This window comes from Balaenoptera ricei, chromosome 5 (genome assembly GCF_028023285.1).
Source record: "Balaenoptera ricei isolate mBalRic1 chromosome 5, mBalRic1.hap2, whole genome shotgun sequence".
Classification (NCBI taxonomy): Eukaryota; Metazoa; Chordata; class Mammalia; order Artiodactyla; family Balaenopteridae; genus Balaenoptera; species Balaenoptera ricei.
In genome coordinates this window covers 115913235-115933568 of record NC_082643.1, presented here as the reverse complement: position 1 = coordinate 115933568, position 20334 = coordinate 115913235, and the positions used below count along the sequence as shown (strand labels likewise).

The 20334-nt window shown below is 36.3% G+C and overlaps 1 protein-coding gene and 1 pseudogene across 9 annotated transcripts in view; one reads left to right on the top strand and one right to left on the bottom strand.

Annotated features, from left to right (window-relative positions):
* ANK2 (ankyrin 2) overlaps positions 1-20334 on the bottom strand; it is a 695510-nt gene that overhangs the window by 303807 nt on the left and 371369 nt on the right. The gene's annotated exons all lie outside the window — the stretch shown is intronic.
* On the top strand, positions 12155-12614 carry LOC132366628 (ubiquitin-conjugating enzyme E2 N-like; annotated as a pseudogene).

Genomic DNA, 20334 nt, shown 5'->3' with positions numbered 1-20334 from the left:
CCCTATGACCCAGCGATTCACTTCTAGAGAAATAAAAACATATGTCCACAAAAAGAAAAAAAAAAACAAGTCACTTTGACTCCCATGTTCATTGTACCATTATTCCCAGTAGCCAAAATGTAGAAACAACTCAAGTGTCTATCAACAAATGAATGGATAAACAAAATGTGGTCTATACATACAATGGGATGTTATTCACCCATGAAAAGGAATACATTTGTGATGTATGCTACAACATGGATGAACTTGAAAATATGCTATGTGAAATAAGGCAGTGACAAAAAGACAAATATTGTATGATTCTATTTCTATGAAATATCTAGATAGGCAAGTTCATAGAGACCGAAAGTGGAGTAGAGGTTCCCAGTGGCTGGGAGAGGAGGTGGATGGGATATATTGTCTTACGTTTATAGTTTCTTTTTGGGGTGATGGAAAAGATTTGGAAACACAGAGCAGTGATGGTTGCACAACAGTGTGAATGTAATTAATACACTGAATTGTACAATGAAAATGATTAAAATGACATATTTTTTGTCATATATATTTTTATCACAATAAAAAATGTTTAACCCTCCCAAAAAATACATTTCCATATTTATATCTCTAGAACTTGCGAAAAGTCCATTTCTGTGAGGAAATCCATCATTTTTAGAAATTAAATAATTATTAAATAATATATATATAACTTTGAGATCTTGATTTTTTTCCCCAAAAACTAAAAGTTAAAGTAGCCTTGGAAATTCTCCTTGTTTTCCTGCACTGAGGAAATGAATAAATAATCTCTATTTGATATTATTAATTGATTGTTAACAATTTTCCCTGCTTTTAAGGAGTGCCAAAAAAACAAAGAGAAAAACAATGAGTTTAATATAATGGATACACATTTTAAACTTCCATAGAATAAAATAACTCAAATTAAGAAGGGAAAACAGTCTAGAAAACTTTACTGTAATGTCTGAAAGATTTTTTAACTTGGGACCTTTACTATTTGGTTCTAATCTATTTTCCAGCCTCATCTCCCATTACTTTCCAATATACATCTTTGGTTTTTGTTTTGTTTATTTCTTAATCTCATTAAGCATTTTTTCCAGACCTAAAAATATGCGCTGGCTTTGCCATGTGCTCCTCCCTTCCCTTCCTGGAAAACTCCTATTCATCCTTCAAACTCCATTTCACCATCATTGCCCCCACCCTGTGCAGTGCAGTTAGTTATGCTATCTACTGCATTTTGTTCCTTTCTTTATAATGGCACCTAACACATTGCACTGTAATTTATTTGCTTACACATCTCTGCGTATTTGAATATAAGCTTCGTGACGCTAAGGGCTGTCACTTCTGTATTTCTGTATCCCAACATATACCTGCCACACACAGTGGCACTTTCATGACCTCTGACCTTATCTCTGACCATTCTCTTGGTGTTTCAAGGTCTATATTAAGAGAGTACTCTGGTTCCTAAATGAGTTCTGAGGCAGTTTTTACGTTTATATTAAATATAATATAGTACCTTAGTTCTACTATAATCTTCTGATCAATGATCAATAAATATATGCTTTGGACCAAATTTTGGGTCACACAAAAGGAAAAACCTGTAAGTAAATTGACTTGGATTTTACAGGGACTCGAAGCTAAAAGCAATCTTGCTAGGTCCTCTGTTCTTTCCATCTTTCCCTCTCCTGTCTATATCCATGCAGAGCTTCCAATAAACTGTTCCAGAAGATGAGAAACAATTTCTCTTAAAGAAAAACAGATCAAGGTTTTATAAAGCCTAGTGATTGAACGTTCCTCCTTCCTCTAAATGTCTGAGGCTGCCATCTAAGCCTGTGCTGGTGGGGCTTCCCCACCACGTTCCCACAGCCAGCCTTTCTGCTACCAGGGCCTTCAGGTAGTTCAACACTTTTACAAACTTGTGTTCTAGGTCTATTTTCTCTATGATGAACTTTCTTTGATCTGCCAAAGGACTTTAATATGCAAAGTCACAATTTGCATCCATTGGTGACTTCTAGGTAGGCAATAAATATTACCACTGGGACTAATGAAAAAAAAAAAGCCTGCAGAAGCAAAAGTGCCACAGAAACCTATGAAGGACAAAGACTGACACAATAAAGTTGGGCATGAGTAACCCACATGGAAACAAATACACATAAGCGCATCAGAGCAGGTGCAGGAAATGATTTAATGCGGGATTAGCCACAGGTAGAATGGAGACGAGCAAAGGGAAGGATAAACTACAAATTGAGAAATACACATAGGTCACAATACATGACAGGATAGAATAAGTTCAAGTTAATTATAAATCTAACCATAATTCATGCCTACTATAATATCTTATTTTTTTAATTGGTTTTATTTCCCAATGTTTATGACTCTCTACTGAGCTATCCTTTAAATTACTTTTCTGAAGTCCAGATGTGGATATTATATTTTCGCATTATTTCAGAATTTTAAGTCAAATATTGATAATGTAACTGAACTTTATATTTTACATTTTAAAAAGTACCACGTGTCAGGCTTCCCTGGTGGTGTAGTGCTTAAGAATCCGCCTGCCAATGCAGGGGACATGGGTTCAAGCCCTGGTCGGGGAAGATACCACATGCCCCGGAGCAACTAAGCCCATGCACCACAACTGCTGAGCCTGCGCTCTAGAGCCCGCGAGCCACAACTACTGAGCCCTCATGCTGCAACTACTGAAGCCCGCGCACCTAGAGCCCATGCTCCGCAACAAGAGAAGCCACTGCAAGCCTCCACACCACAATTAAGAATGGTCCCTGCTCGCGGCAACTAGAGAAAGCCCGCATGCAGCAACGAAGACCCAACGCGGCCAAAAATAAATAAATAAAATAAATACATTTATTTTAAAAAAAAGAAGTACCACATGTCTGTTTTGAACTCGCACTCATCCTTCCAGAATCAATTCAAACATCACCTCCTCTGGAACACCTTCTACAGTAACCACTCCATCCCACCCAACACTGAGGTAAGCCTCTACTCCAAGGGCTTATAAGCCTCCCTGAATATTCTTCTTCCAACTTTATCAGATGGAGAAGTCTCTGCTTACTCTGTACCCTCGTGAGACTGTGATCTTCCTGAGAAAAGCAACTTTGTCTTTTATATCTGTACTAAACAATTTTAGGCAATAAAAACTCAATAATGTATCAGTGAATAAAAAGTTTAAAAGTTATTTATACTAAATAAAACCATTTTTGAAAAATGTAGAAGAGTTATGGGTTCATTTAGAAATACACTGGAGCTACAGCTTCGATGGCCCTTGTGAATTAAAAGAAAAAGCCTTAAGATCTGTCCACTCCTGGAATTCTACTCTATGAATATTTAAAAGCTAATACACAAGATATGCCTACACCAGCAAAATGAATAAACCAACAATGCTGATCTGTTATTTCAGTCACCTTGTGATTCTCACATCACCTGCATCAGTGGTCATTTTTATAGATTGTACAAACTGCAAAATTCAAACTAATGGTCCTTTCCAGTGTCCAGATAGATTCAGTTACGTGCGTAATGAAAACAGCATTACAAGGTTACACTTCTTACTCATCTAATCCTTACAATCCAAAGTATTTTAAGCTGGCTATTTAAACACTGTGAGTCTATATTTCTTTTTTTTTTAACATCTTTATTGGAGTATAATTGCTTAGTCTATACTTCTTGTCCAAAAGGGGGCTAATAATACCTTCTCTATCTTTCTCAAAGGCTCATTGATGGGCTCAAGTGGCATAAGGACTTAGAAATACTTTGTAAAGTACTATAAAGACACAGTTATTCTTAATCACAGAACTTTATTTTAGCAGCACAGAATGATTATATGTCATAATCATTATAATACAAAAGGATGTGTTGTATATATCTTCTAAATAAAACTAGCATCTTGCTTAGCAATTTTATGTAAGCAACTACAGAAAGAGGGCTTTTTATCCCATTACTTAAAAATAATCACCTGAGGGAAAAAAGGAAATAACTATTTTGAACTTCCAAAAGCTAAGAATATCTCCATAATCATCTACACGGGATTCTACTTGATGACACAACAATCCTCTAGTTCTAAAACAACAGTCCTAAATATATTCAATTATGGATTGATAATGTTTAGTTTTTCATTATTTAGTTTCATTATTTATTTAGTTTTCATTATTTTATTATAATAGCCTTATTTTTAATACCATTTCTCCAAAGACAGTTTTCAGTTGTTGCTTGAATACAGCAATCATAGTCACTCTCTTACCATAGCAGAGGAAGCAAGCTATTCACCAAAAATTCATGCTGTCCTTTCACAGAGAAGTGTTGTTTTTGGAAAATGGCCACCCACTGTTAACCTTGTCTTCCCACTCGTTTTGCATTTGGTTAGACTGTAAGACAGATTATGGAACCCAAGTAGAAGAAATACACACCCCTTTCAGATAAAAGTCCACAATTCTCCACATTTCATTTCCTCAGTTGGTCAACCCCGAGAGACACCTCAAAAGCCCAATGTTACAAGAAGCAGAGTTTTTATCAACCTGAGTCTCTAAACAGACCTGTATGAACTCAAGTCCCTGACAATGGTGTGCAGAATATATAAGAACCTCAACCCACAAGACACCATCATCACACTAGACTTTATGTGAACAAAAACTAAGCTTCTTTTGTGCTAAGACATGAAATTTCAGGCTTGTATGTTATAGTGACCATCAACCATAACTCTTGTATCACCTAAATTTAGCATAAAATCTAAATATCTTTTTTTTAACATCTTTATTGAGTATAATTGCTTTACAATGGTGTGTTAGTTTCTGCTGTATAACAAAGTGAATCAGCTATACATATACATATATCCCCATATCTCCTCCCTCTTGCATCTCCCTCCCACCCTCCCTATCCCACCCCTCTAGGTGGTCACAAAGCACCGAGCTGATCTCCCTGTGCTATGTGGCTGCTTCCCACTAGCAATTTTATATTTGGTAGTGTATATATGTCCATGCCACTCTCTCACTTCACCCCAGCTTACCCTTCCCACTCCCCGTGTCCTCAAGTCCATTCTCTATGTCTGCATCTTTATTCCTGTCCTGCCCCTAGGTTCTTCAGTACCATTGTTTTTTTGTTTGTTTGCTTGTTTGTTTGTTTTAATTCCATATATATGTGTTAGTATATGGTATTTGTTTTTCTCTTTCTGACTTACTTCACTCTGTATGACAGTCTCTAGATCCATGCACCTGGCTACAAATAACTCAATTTCGTTTCTTTTTATGGCTCAGTAATATCCATTAGAGATACGTTTTCAGAAAAAAGTAACCTGAATGAATTGCTTATTTATACCAGATGTATAAATATTTTACATACTTGCTATTGGCTAGTTTCTTTAATGAGATTGAGATTTCTTATTTCCTAAGCAACACTGTCACTATAAATCAATACATATATGTTATGGTTTTGAAATTCAATGCCCACATGATTTTGTTTCGCTCAGAGGGCCTTATAGATTACATGGTGGGAGGAATACATTGTAATCCCCTTTTCCCACTCCTTATACCCATCAGTGATGGAACTGATTTGTGCTTCTGAAAGAAGATGGAGTTGAGGACAAGATGCAAGTCACTTGTGTAATCTAATTGCAGAACTAACTAGGAAATTATAGAGAAATGCACTGTCCTGTCCAATGGAGCTGAGGGCATGTATCAGAGAGTAACTCACACTGCTTGTGCCCAAGCTGCCCAGACATGTTTCCATCTTTGAGACTCAGACAGATTTTTGTAGTTTTAAGCAGGACCACTTTCACAAAGATGGCTCAAAATTTATAGCAGAATTTATATGATATTTTAAGAAACATAACAATGAACTCTAAATATATAAAACTTAAAGAGAGAGCTAGGAATAAATTACCAAGGCATTCTGTCTTGTAATAGTCATAAGATGCAAAGTATATTGAGTTAGAGTATTTAAACCACGTTTTCTCTCCTCTCTTGTATAATATTCTCAACTGAAGCAATTATCCACAACAGAGGAATCCACTCATTATGTTTCAAATACTGAAGCTGAATTGGTTTTGTAAACAGTCCAATGGATAAAATGAAAGGGTAAATTGTGCACTAAAACTAAACATGTTCATTAAGTTTTAATAATCATGGCATTTCATCATTAGTAATAGTATAAAATTAATTATTAAATAAATTAATAAAATGTATAGCCATTAAAAAACCTGAATATAAATGTAATCCTGCAGAAATAAGAAGTAACGCATTCTTGTACCAAATGAAGCTGAATTATTGTACACATTTGCTGCATATTTAAATGCAAAATGTAGATCATGCAAATCCAAAACCAAGTTAGTACAAAATGTAAAATTTTTGTACGTTACAGATTTTCATGTATTATTTATTCAGCAAATATTTATCAAGTACTTAGAAGGTGCAGCCACTGTACTAAGTGCTGGGAATACAAGTAGGATCCAGTTATTTTACAGGGAGTAAGATGGAAAAGCATAGAATGTAATGATTGAGTTTACTTAAGTAGAAAAGATTTCCTTAAAGAAATAGCATCTAATCTGAGACTTGACAGATGAGCGGCCAGTTTTGCTTGTTATTAATAAATAATTTTTTATCATCATTAAAAGCACTTATCATTTATCATGTAAAACCATCTGAAGTCTAAACCAACAGCTATTATGTGTTCTCCACAAGTGATTTAAATAATCTATTCAACCATCAAAACACCTTGACTGTAAAGCAGAAAAACAAGGCAAGATTCTGCTAAGAATAGTTGCCATGACAGCAAAAATTTCCCCAACAATTGTCAATGAGAATAAAATTTTTACATTAAAAATAGATCTTTCTTTCTATTAAATATTCAGCTTCTTATTACTTTATTACTAAATGGTCCTTAATGTCATGCTGCTAGGATCGAGATAGTTGAATTAGTGATTAACTCAATTAAATGGAAGCCAGCTTTTTATTAATTTGTAAAAAAATGTCCAGTCATTGTAGCAGGGCATCAAAGACTGTTATCCTGGAGTGGAATCATGTTCTTTAAAGGAACTAACGACTATTTAGAAATATACTCCTTTTAAACTTAAAAGCAATCATCATACATAGGAGTTTCCCGCTGATACCAGTTTACGCTGAGCTTAAAAATCTAAAGTGGTAAGTGGTACTAGATATACACAGTACAAATCTTATTAACAGGCCTAATTAAACGAAAAGACAGTCTGAGTTGGTGAAAATTCCATATTATAGTATTTTTAAAAAGAAATTCAACTTCTTTAAAATACACAAAATAATAGATTTCTAGATTCTGATAAGAATAATATATATTTTGTAAGTAATACCTTTGAAGTGTTTGAAAATAGTTTGTTCGTGTATTTTATAGATTTAAATTTTCCCATACAGTTTTGTTTATACTGTCAATGTGTTGATAGTGGATCAATGCGGAGGTTACCACTGTGTCTTTTTTCTCTGCCATCCTCTCCCTCCCCATCCCTGCTGTTTTCTGTCCACAGCGTCCCTGGTCTCACTCTCTCCCACATCTCCCTTTGTCCTTCTGTCCTAGGGAGATGGATTACCAATACAAAGGTGTAAAAAAGAATACAAAATCAGTGGGTTACTTGCCCACTAACCAAGAGGTGACAGGGCACAAACAGGAAAACTAGTAAGCAGGTGAAGCCAGCTACAGATGTAATGGATTTTTTTCCAAGTAGCAGCATTTCTTGCCTTCCATTTGAAGGGTTTCTAATGGCCTTTCATATACATATGCTAATTCCAGGCTTGAACATTTTAACCTGTTTGAGAGTATAAAGTCATGAAATTGGTTTTCCTGTGTAGCTTAGTCACTCACAACTGTAATCACCTAAAAATTGGTCATGGCTTGGAGCTTCCTTAAAAAACTAAAAATAGAGTTATCATATGATCTAGCAATACCACTTCTGAGCCATATATCCAGAAGAGATGAAAACTCCAATTCGAAAAGATACACGCACCCCAATGTTCATATCAGCGCTATTCACAATCGCCAAGACATGGAAGCAATCTAAATGTCCACCAACACATAAATGGATAAAAAAGATATGGTAATATATATATACAATGGAATATTACTTAGCCATAAAAAGGAATGAACTAATGCCATTTGAAGTAACATGGATGGACCGAGAGATTATCATACTATGTGTATTAAGTCAGACAGAGAAAGACAATATATATATATATATATATATATATATATATATATATATATATATAACACTGAATCACTTTGCTGTACACCTGTAACATTGTAAATCAAATATTCTTCCATTTTTAAAAAATTAAAAATAAAATAATAAAAATAAATAAAAAAATAAATTGATCACGGCTCAATTTAGAAAGTGACCTTTCAATATGATTAGAACCTAAGGTTTATAGATAGTAGAGTCTATATCCATTATATTGGGTATATTTTCTCGAAATGATATGGGAAGGAGGCCTTCCAAAATGTGCACTTAGTAAGCAAAACTGTATTTCCATCAAACAATTTAAAAGTCTTCCCAGGGCTTTTATACTTTATATTGATTTTTAAAGTCTTCTAGTGATAAAGAATAACAATGGAAAATATAGCCATTAGGGGTTGACTGTGAAATGACAGACTGCTCTAACAATAAAACCAATTCTACCTTAATAAACCACACACAAATCTCTTCCTCAGGAGAGCAATAGTGACTGTTTTGCTCTAGAGATCATCTTAAAGCCTAGCTAACCATGTGTCAAGTTCATCATTCTCTGAGGTCACAAAGGACCACAGCCAGATTAGCTAGAACTGCATCTGCCAGAAGCAAGACATTAAGAATGTCAGGGTGGCAACTGGCTCTCCTCTCTTAAATGAATGGTTAAAATTGCTTTCTGTTATCATCTTTGATTAGGTTTGAATATTTTTTGCTTTAGTTCTTGTGTAGGTTCCACCTGTTTTACTATGAGAATTTTAGGAGGAAATGAGCCTTCTCTAGGTTTTAATTTCTCATTTTTAGAAAATAAATGGGTTATATGAAATATTCTGCGACTTTCCATCTTTGAAACTCTCCTCTAAGATTCTCTAATTTGGGAATTAGCAATTTTACTTGTATATTAAACTATGAGTTTGACAAGAAAGCAGCTTACTATTTTGCATTATTTTTACATGAGTGGCTAACCCTAAAATACCCTCTGGCAGTTGGTTCTTCTAAGTGCTTCAGTGTTCCTTTTTGAACTTTGTTTAGAATACTTATGGGTAAACATTGCTAGGTACTGTGCAGCAGAGGTTTGACAATCAGCCTACCTAGGAGGCTCCAAATTTTGGTCCACTACTTACCAGTCAATAGACCTTGAGTGTATTGCCCAGTTTTTCTTAGCCTCAGTCTCTTCATCTTTAAAATGGCAATAACAATAGTATATCATAGTACTGATGAGAAGAATCAAGAAGACGAGGCACATAGAATGTTTTGTATAATGCCTGGCACATGGGAATTGTTCAATAATTGCACTTACATGTTTTTACATTTCTTTTCTCTACTAGGTTGTAACTAGACAGAGAACATTGGTAGCTACCTCTTGACATGTCACCCTAGACACCCAATCTAGAAACCCAGCAGTTAGCTTTACACCCCGTCTATACCTGTTGAGCTCACCTCCTTAATATTTCTTGAATTCTTCTTCCCATCCCTGACTACCAATGCGCCCACTGAAGAAATCCCCATCTATCCCCTGGATGATAATAGCATCCTTACATGTCTCCCTGACTACATAGCTGCCAGAGTGACTTTTCTACAATACAGATATGGCCATCATTTCCTCTCTTGATCAAAAGTCCACCGCCTAAAGGACAACGTAGCTTGGCTTTTAAGGATCTCAAAAAATATGGTGCCTGTTCAGCTCTTTGCATACCAGGCTTTAGAAAAAAAAATCATAGAATGATCTCACGGAGAGCATCAGGGAAGGTTTAATCAATAAGGTAGAAGGAGAATCAGAACAGTACACTGTTCTGTAACAAACATCAATAGTATTTCTCCTTTCTCAAAAAGGTAGGAATACTGCTCTATAAATTTGGTAATAAAACAGCTAAAGAAACCGTAGCAGGAAAGGCTCACACCTGGGTATTTTTCTATTCTGACAAGAAAGAGGAAAATGCCTATCTACCACAAAATTAATAAACTTTTGAAAGACAAAAGAAATCAGTGCTGATAACTCTGTGAGGTTTAAGCTTCACTTTAGAAAAAAAAAAATCATAATTCATCTGGGTCCAGCCTATGCCTCGGACAGGCTGTAACTGCTAAATCATTAGTAACGCAGTGCTTCACTTGACCTTATTTCCCCAGACACCACTGCCACTACTGACCAGCAGCGTCCAATATGCTGAGAGAATAATGTCATAAAAAATCCTCAGCAACTCTGCCTTCTGGAAGTGCTGCTCGTGCCAGTGACATCACAGCTTGTCAGCTCAATATGCCACTGGCATATGGGTTCACTTTAAGTGGTGATAATAAATTGCATCAGGCCATCCAGTTGCACTGCATTTTGAGATCACATTACAAAGCTGCATGAAGTCCTGGGCAAGGCAGGAGGACTGATGCTATTTTACTGTCTCTTTAGCATCATTATGTACTTGAAAAGGAAAAGAAATCATGAGAAAAATATGAACATAACCATCTAACAACTAACTGTAATTTACAAACTTCTTTCTTACATGCTTTACAGGAGATAGATAAAGCCAATATGATTCCAATTTTAAAGATAAATAAACTGGAGTTCAATTGAGTTTCCCAAGGTCACTCAATAAGATGTGGCCCTCACGTCTTCTGTCTTCATATTTTCTGTATTTATTGCATGAGCAGAATCAGATAGACCGGTCCTTGGTGGTGTCTGCTTTTTATGCAGGCATATTCAATATACGGGAGCAGGGCCCCTCTTGAGAAACTTGGGCTTGGACTATTGTTCTCTGTAATAGCGTGGATGGCCAGCTGCTGGCTTTGATTCAGTAGCCAGTTGTAAAAAGTGAACAACACTTGCATAGAAGCAAAGTAGAAAGCAGCCCTCCTTGGGGACAGCTTGAACTCAATAAATAGCTCCATTAGTTTAAGGCGGGAGATATGCACAGGGATACAGATAGAACCCACAAAGGCACTGTTTCTTTCTACCTTTACTAATTGGATCTAACTTCTTTCAGTGGTTACTGGTTAATAGGACTGGGCAGATGGTCCTTAGAATTGAAGGGACATTAAAGGTTCATTTCTCCCATATGCCTGTTCTTAAACAGAACCACCCTTAACACCATCTCAGATTTTTTTGTTATATTTCTTTAAAATTGTTTCCTAATTATAAAAGTCACATAAGCTCATTGAAAAGATTTTGAATTATGCAGAAAATTATCAAGAAAAAATTAAAATCACCTACAATTCAATACTCTAGCTATGGCCGTTATTACATTTTGATGTGTTTCCATTCAATTTTTTACATGTATGTTTCTATCGTTTTCAGAATTAACTTTATTATATCCTGCTTTTTTTCTCTTAACATTATATGAGCAAAGCTTGATTATACGATGAGAATCTTCCTATTAAATATTCTTGAAAATTATTTATTTAAATGGCTGCATTTTTCTCTCATATGGATACACCAAAATATGTTTACCCTTGCTTCTATGGTTCAACAGTCAAGCTTACTTTGCTATTGATAAAGAATGGCGCAATGATCATCCATTTACAGAAATGGTTGTTCAAGTTTCTGATTATTTTCTTAGACAATCCTAGAGAGGGAATTACTAGCTGAAGGAGCATTAAGATCCTATGACTTTTAATACAACTTTTTTTTTACTACAACTATGACTTTTTCTGTTTTTAAGAAAGCACCAGCAATATATGAGGGACCCTTTACATTCATCAGCTTTAAATATTATGTTCTATATTTGTTTGAGTTTGCTAATCCAAGAGTTTGTGAGTATTCCTGAAATATATTTTATTTTTAAAGACATTCAGAGAATGAGATTTGACATCCTCCCTTGACAAAACCCTGCATGGCTGATTGAAGATAAACTGGCTTTGAATATAACAAAGTCTAAAATGTTACAGACACTTGTTGTTGTTGTTTGATGCAGAATAAAATTAGGAACAAGAGATAAAGTGGGCCGGAGACCAGACCAGAGGCCGAACTCAGGATCCGGCAAGATGGCCAGGCTGCCCCACAGGATTATCAAGGAAACCCAGTGTTTGCTGGCAGAACCAGTTCCCGGCATTAAAGCAGAACCAGGTGTGAGCAACGCCCGTTATTTTCACGTGGTCATTGCTGGCCCTCAGGTATTGCCCCTTTGAGGGAGGGACTTTTAAACTTGAACTATTCCTTCCAGAATAATACCCAATGGCAGCCCCTAAAGTATGTTTCATGACCAAAATTTGTCATCCTAATGTAGACAAGTTGGGAAGAATATGTTTAGATATTTTGAAAGATAAGTGGTCCCCAGCGCTGCAGATCTGCACAGTTCTGCTATCGACCCAGGCTTTGTTAAGTGCTCCCAGTCCAGGTGATCCGTTAGCAGATGATGTAGCGGAGCAGTGGAAGACCAGCGAAGCCCAAGCCATAGAAACAGCTAGAGCATGGGTTAGGCTATATGCCATGAATACTATTTAAATCTATCCGATCATCAAGTGCACGTCACTTCTCCTGTTCTGCCAAGACTTCTTCCTTTTTTGTTTGCATTTAATGGACACAGTCTTAGAAACATTACAGAATAAAAGCCCAGACATCTTCAGTCCTTTGGTGATTAAATGCACATTGGCAAATCTATGTCTTGTCCTGATTCACTGTTGTAAAGCATGAGCAGAGGCTAGAAATATCATCTGGATTGTTGCAAAATGTTTAAAAGCAGTAGCCCTTCTCTGCTTTTATTCATTTCCCCCATCATGGTTTAAGTATAAAGCACTATGAATGAAGGTAGTTGTCAGGGTTAGCTGCAGGGGTGTGGGTGTTTTTCTTTATTATTATTTTTTTTAGTGGTGGAGGGGAAGGTAGCTTTATTTTGATTTTATGGGCTCCTTTCCCCCTTTTTATGGTGATCTAATTGCATTGGTTAAAAGCAGCTAACCAGTTCTTTAGAATATACTCTCTAGCCAAGTCTAACTTTATTTAGACACTGTAGATGGACAAGTTTGATTGTTTGAACCAAAATGGGAACATTACACAAACATCACAGCCCTCACTAATAACATTGTGATTTTGCTGTCAAGTGTAGAATCCTCCCTTCAATTAAAAGCTTGTGACCACTTTCTATGGCTTGTCTGGAAACTTCTGTAAATCTTATATCTTAGTAAAATATTTTTTGTTATTCTACTTTGCCTCTGTACAGTTTATTTTACTGTGTTTATTTCATTTTTCCCAATGTGACAATCGTATTTAAAAATTAAAACTGATGGAACATTCTATTTTGGTCTTCACCGTCTGACAAATTGAATGGTGAGAGATAGATTTTGCCAGTTTCTTTTCACTGATGCAAATTTGTGTTAAGATATATCACTGAATGGGGTATTTATAAGCTGGTCCTGAGCAGGCCTAAAGCATCAGTATGTGACATTTTTTACCTCCTAGAAATTTGAAATAAATGTGTTTGTGTTGTCTGATTAGTCAGATGATCATGGGTGTCTTGCCACAATGTTTGAAGATTACTGTAGAGGAGAGTCACTACACAGCCACACTTGTGACTGGCTTTGTGTGGGACTTTCACATGTGCCACATTTGTGTCTGGCATTTGCGTTATGACCTTGCTCTTATTTCTTGTCTCAAAACTTCATGTGTGACCACTGGTGTGTATTATTAGGAAACACCAATCTGATAATCACCTGGGGTTTGCTGAGGCATTTATGAGTCTTTCTTACAGACCTGCTGAGCAAATCTCAAGCAGCCAGCTTGCATAAGTGTCATCAGAAAGGCTTCTCCCTTAGAAGGCATCATATCCTCAGTTAATGATTCTTACTGTCATCCCTCTAATATTAGCTACGGAGCTCCTTTTATTCTTTAGTTTGATAATCAGCTCTTTTTTCTGCATTGACAGAGTTCCTCCCCCACAAAACTGTTCTTTCCTACCCTTCCATATCTAATTCCTGATTCTTGCTGTTTTTAAGACATAAATGCAGTCAGTCATAAGTACGTAAATGTTAACCTGTGGGTTGGAAACTTTGTCTCTTGCAGTTTAAGGTAATGGATATTGTAGCCCATCTGAATTTTCCCCACTCTTATTCTCGTAACTTCTGGAGTTTCTTCAGAATGTGGTGTATTTTATTGTGCTCCTATGTAAGATGAAGAATTATCTATTAAAATTACATTTTCAACATAAAAAAAGAGATAAAAGTAACGTAAATCAAGTGCATTTTTCTCCCTTACTGTCAAAAAGGTATTTCAAATTTGTCAACCTGAGTATTTTATCTCTTGTATCTTCTTCTGTATTACAAAAGCTCTTAGCTCCATTTTACATGGGAATGCAATAAAGTCATTGACTAGTCACAGTTGTAAAAATTCACTGATAAATTAAGGAGGAGAAATGATACAAACTCCCCACTTTCTAAGATAAAACCTGACATTGACCCATGCAGCAGATTTTCAACAGGACAACTGTTATCTAATATTTCTCAGCCCACTGAATCACCTCACAACGGATAGGAACATCCGTTCCTATTTTCTTATTTTCTTTTTTTCTTTTTTCTCCTTCCCTCCTTTCCATCTACAATGGTAAGTAGGTATGGAAAAAAACAAAACAAAACAACAACAAAAAATTTCTAGCCCAGTAAAGTCAGATACTAATTATAAATTTCTCACAAAAAATGTACTGAACTATTTCCTACAAAAATGCAACATGATCAATAATCAACTATACTGGATTGTACATTTCAGTGCTTAGAATATGAAATTCTACAGTGAATAAAAAAATCATTTTCTAATATCATCTCCTTCAGAAAGCTTGCATGATTAAATGGATTAATCTACAGTTTACTAAGCTTAGGTAATAGCCTGACAATTAGGTTTTAGCTAATACTGATACAGGAAGAAACTTATCAATTCCTAAGAATATAATGCCTACAGCAATGTTTTTTCAAAATGTAGTATTCTTAGAACCAATAAAAGAATCTCCTGGAATATTTGTTTCAATGCAGATTCCTGAGCCATTTCCAAGTTACTGAATCAGAATCTCAGTAGGGTTTGGGATATCTTTTTTGAACAACATCCTCAGATATTCTTTTGCACACTGAAGTTTGAGAAAAGCAGATGATTTCTATATCTAAAGCATAATAGCTCTTGTTGCCAAATATCAACCTAAGGATATTTAACCAGATCTCCAAATCCAGTGCTATTCTGAGAAAAGGAATGTCTTAATAATTATTTGTGAATATACAGCCTTTTCTTGAATCAGAGGCACTGTTGGAAAATAGCCATTCATAAAATATTCTGCCATTTAGCAAAACCTCTCTGAATCACTATTTATAGTTATGTGTTAACTTCAGATTAAAGAGGTAAATAATGCTTAAGCATCTATGCTAGACCCTCTCCCTATGTACATCAGGTCTATTCTGGCATCCAGGTTTCCATGGATGAAGTTTCACAGGCCCCTGTCTTTCTTTCCCATCTGCCATATGCCACCAAACCCACATGCCGTAGGATGGCAGTGGCACAGTATAGTGGATTACAACGGGGTTTCAGAGGTGATTTTGAGGACATCCATTTGAAAAGCAAACGCAATATTATCAAGGTCTAAAGTGAAAAGATCCTCATTCAGGACATGAGGATTGGAACTGAAGAGGAATACCTCTGAAAGTCACATCAATTTAAATGTATTAATCATGCTTAAGGAAATTATCATATGGGAAAATAAGGTGTAATAGATATTTTTAAAATCTGATAAAAAGACACAATTATTGCCTATCAATATTATATATTGTTTTCATTCACAGTCAAGTATAATTTAATTTATTGAAACATGTGCTTACTTCTCTACTGTCCTCAGTTGATTATAGCTGTATAGTTGTAATAGTAATTTAGATACAAAAGTAGTATTTCTCAGACTTTAGTGTATATACAAAAATCTTTCTAAAATGTAGATTTTGATTCTTAGGTCTGGGGTGGGGCCCAAGATCCTATATTTCTAACAAACTACAGATAATATGAATGCTGCTGATCTGAGGACCACACACTTTGAATAGCAAGGTGCATTTTTACAACCATTTTTAATTGAACTATAGTTAATTTACACTGTTGTCTAAAGTACATTTTTAAATCTATACCTACTGTATCATACATAAGGCACTTTCAACCTTGTGGTTTTAGGAGTAATGTTTAGAGCATGAGAAAAAAAAGTTGTTGAAATATCCCACCATTTCATAAATGTATTTGGGCTCTTACTAGCTAGCCAAAAATTACAAATCCATGGTACTTTTCATAATAGCAATCAACCCCACACTACTTTTCTCAAAATATGCATTAGCTACTCAGTGTTCACAGAGCTGGCCCCATTCTTTCTCATCCTTGACTTTGACTCTCTTCCTGGACACCCAACTCTGCCAGTCAAAATTTTACACATTTAAAGTCCATTGAAATATTACCTCCTTCATGAAATGTTTCCTGATGGCCTCAATAGAATGTAATTTCCCCTCCTTCCAAATTCTCATACTTATCAAATAGACAAATCATTATAAACACTGTCCTTTGAATATCTACTTGGACTTGGCCATCTATCTTTTCACTTCCTTTAGACCAGTTGTTCTTTCTCAAATCCAGTGGCACATTATGCATATGAGGAGACATATGACAGAAACTGAGGCCACATGCCTCACCTAAGACTAATTAAAGCACAGTTTCTGGGGAGTGAGACCCAGGCATCAGAATTGTTTTAAATTTCTGGGATTCATGGCACCACAGTTGAGAATCACCATCTTAGATGGTAGGCTCTCCAAAGGGTCGCACTAGGTCTTAGGCATAAGCATTTATAATAGTATACTCAATTCAACTCAATAAATATTTACTAAGGGCCTTGAACACTTAATAGTAGGCACTTAATAAATACACATCAAATTGAACATTTAAATTTGTCATAGTTGAACACTGGGAAGAAAAGGAAAGCGCATCAATCAAACATTTTAATTCTTCACAACACATTCTTAGGTGATAGACTATCAAAACAGACCAAATCCTTTGTATAAAAAAATTTTGAAATTGCTGATCTATTCCTCAACTCCTCTGCCATCACATGTTCACTCTGTAGATTAAGATTTTCCATAAGACTGCGTCCAATTTACTCTTCTTTTTTCAGAAAAGCACTTTTCTCCTCTCTTCAAGTTGAATAGATATTACAAATCATTAATGGAATTTTCAGCAGCAACCATACTGGAAATAATCAGCTGACATCCAAGGTAGGGCACACTTTTTGCTGCTGTCAAACAAAATTAATCACAAGTTTCCAGCATGCTGAGTAGAGGCGGCCTGGGCTCCATCAGATGAGGTGTTTCTACAGCCTGGCAGCCGTCGATGACCAGCAGGAGAGCCAAGCTGTTTTCAGAAAACACCGCAATGGGTTTTTGTATCTTCTCTTCTTTTCTTTCTTTTTTTCAATTCCTAAGGGAGGATCTCCTGGCAATGTACCCAGGAGATTCCAATGCCATGGAAACAAGGAAGTGGAGTGTTTGAAAAGCTGGCTGTAGGAAAGAATGCCATTCTCCTTGCTTTGTTCTACCTCTGCGTTATAGTCTTTTTCAGAAGACTCGGGGAATTATTTAAATAATTCAGGCTGAGTCCTAGTTTCACCTGAGTTACACAGATGATCCAGGTATACTAGGTTGCCCTGGCCATATTGCCCAGATATATCTATTCTAGTATTCTTCACTATTATTTAGTAGAGATCTAAGTTGTACATGCTCAATCAATAATGAGTTAATTTACTCATTATTTAAAAAATAAACTGCCAGGTATTGTGCAAAACTCCAAGAATTGACACAGTGGAGAAAATAGGCAGGTCTACGAACAGTACATTTCAATTGTCATAAATTGTATAATAGAGTTTGAATAGGGACACTCTAATATTTTTAATTACAGCACCCAATAAACAATCTAAACACGTACTTTGGGAGCTAGAAAGGAAGGACAGCAAAAAAAAATTTTCTTGAAGTAACTGTTTTTTTAAGAAAAAAGAAAGAACAATCAAAGTCATCATGGTAATTTCTTACACTTACATTTTGGTTGAGTGTAGAATAAGGCATTGTCATTGCCTAAACAACCTCCCTATACAACTCTCTGAGGTGATCTCACACCCCATCCCCCCCAATACCTCTAAGAAAATAATCTTCTAATTTTGAGAATACCTCATGCTTACTTTATTTGAACATCACAAAGGCCAGTCTAGCAAGAAGACTGACACTTGAACACCTGGATAGACTGGCACTTGAACTCTGCAGCATTCATAACACAGTTTTCCGGTACTTCCCTGGTGGTCCGGTGGTTAAGAATCCGTCTTGCAATTCAGGGGACGCTGGTTTGATCCCTGGTCAGAGAACTAAGATCCCACATGCCGCAGGGCAACTAAGCCCATGTGCTGCAACTACTGAGCCCGCACGCCACAGCTAGAGAGAAGCATGTGCACTGCGATGAAGACCCCGGGTGCCACAACCAAGACCTGATGCAGCCAAAAAATAAATAAATATTTTTTAAAAACCCACACAGTTCTCCCCGAGAAATTCAACTGTCTATGTTGCTTGAGTTTGCTTGTTATATGACTCCATACAACTGAATCTCTCATTCATTCCTGCCTGCTAGAGATGCCCTAGACAGAGGATCTGGTTCGAGCACATAAAGACTGTTACAGAAGCTGTGTCTTATTGGCCTTCTTTCCCATACTAAGTAACCCTTAGGTTATCATGAAGCCAGAGCCCCCTCCTACTTATATCAATAGGACAATGGTAAAAGTGTTGGTAAAAGTTGGGGGTTAGTTGGTAAATGCCTCCTCAAGGTACTTGTCTTTCTGTCTGATCTCTTTGGCTGTACAGTGCTGATTTTATTAAAAAGAGGGGAGGGGTAAGGGGTACCGCTATCTAAGCCTAGACCAGATTATAAAGCTATTATGGCAACAAAAATCCTACCAGGGGTGCGGGTAGTGAGTAGGGAAGAGTAAATATGTTAGTGGATCAAGGAAAGAGGAAGCCTGGTTAAGGAGAAGGTGGATTTAAGTTTGGGAGGAAGTTTTCTGGCAGCCAAGGTAGGCTACAGTCCAGGTAAGGTACAAGATATGAAATATGCGGAGATGTCCACAAAGTCCTGCCTGATCCCTCGGTCTGAGTAGTGAACTGTACTATGCATTTCTATAGCACTCTTTAAAAATACGTAGCATGGCCTTCATTGCAGTGAACTGTAAATGCTGTTTATTATCGAGCCTACCACCCTGTCAGCTGACTGACGCTGGAAACCATGCTGTTGTATCTGTCAGTCCCTGCCTCTAATCTGAGTGAAAAGACATCAGGCCTAAGCTTCTTTCAGCTCCTATTTCATTTAGGCTTCGTTTTTAAATAAATGTGAGGCAATTAAGACATGTACAATATACATGAGAAGCAGTCATTATTTTAGGACTATGGGATGGTTGTCATCTCAATTTAAAGTGAACTCAACCTTATTCTTAGGGTTTTCTCCAGTCTATTATTTCTTTCTAAATAAATCTAACTAGACATTCTTGGCTCATCACTTCTCTGGGGTGTGATAGTGTCCTTTATCCATCATCATTACTGTCATCAAAACTGGATGTTATGATAGGTACCACGGGTTTACTAAGCAAGTAAATATAAGCATTTCAAATGTCCCAAGGGCTTATTGTCTTATACAGAAAAGACCAAGGCAGAATGGAAGGTTAATGACATATGCCATAAATTAATTAGCATCTAAGTGTTTTCAAAAGACTCAGTGCATTCATTGGCAGCAGCGAGTAAAGTCGGGAAAGTTACACAAGGGAATGAGGGCACTGGATCTCTATTCAAGGAAATGTAGTACAGTCTGACTGAGTAGGAATGGTTGCTGCAGAAGAAAATAAAGAGTGTTTAATTGGTTGATTTTGAAATTGTAGTGATAGACTCACAGGGCAAATAAATATTCTGTCTTTCAGACAAATGCAGTGCTTTCCTGATATACCAAAACCAAGCAATTCAAGTAACTACATTTTTGTTGGAATTCAAACTCAGAGCCACTAAGTTTAGTTGGAATCAGATGAAAAAATTCAAACAGTGGCAATGCCATTTGTACTGATTAGTCCCAGAGTAAAAGATGCCAAGTACTCATGTGTTTAGAGAATCAGCACTACACTTCTAATTAGAACTCACAATTTCATGAACTC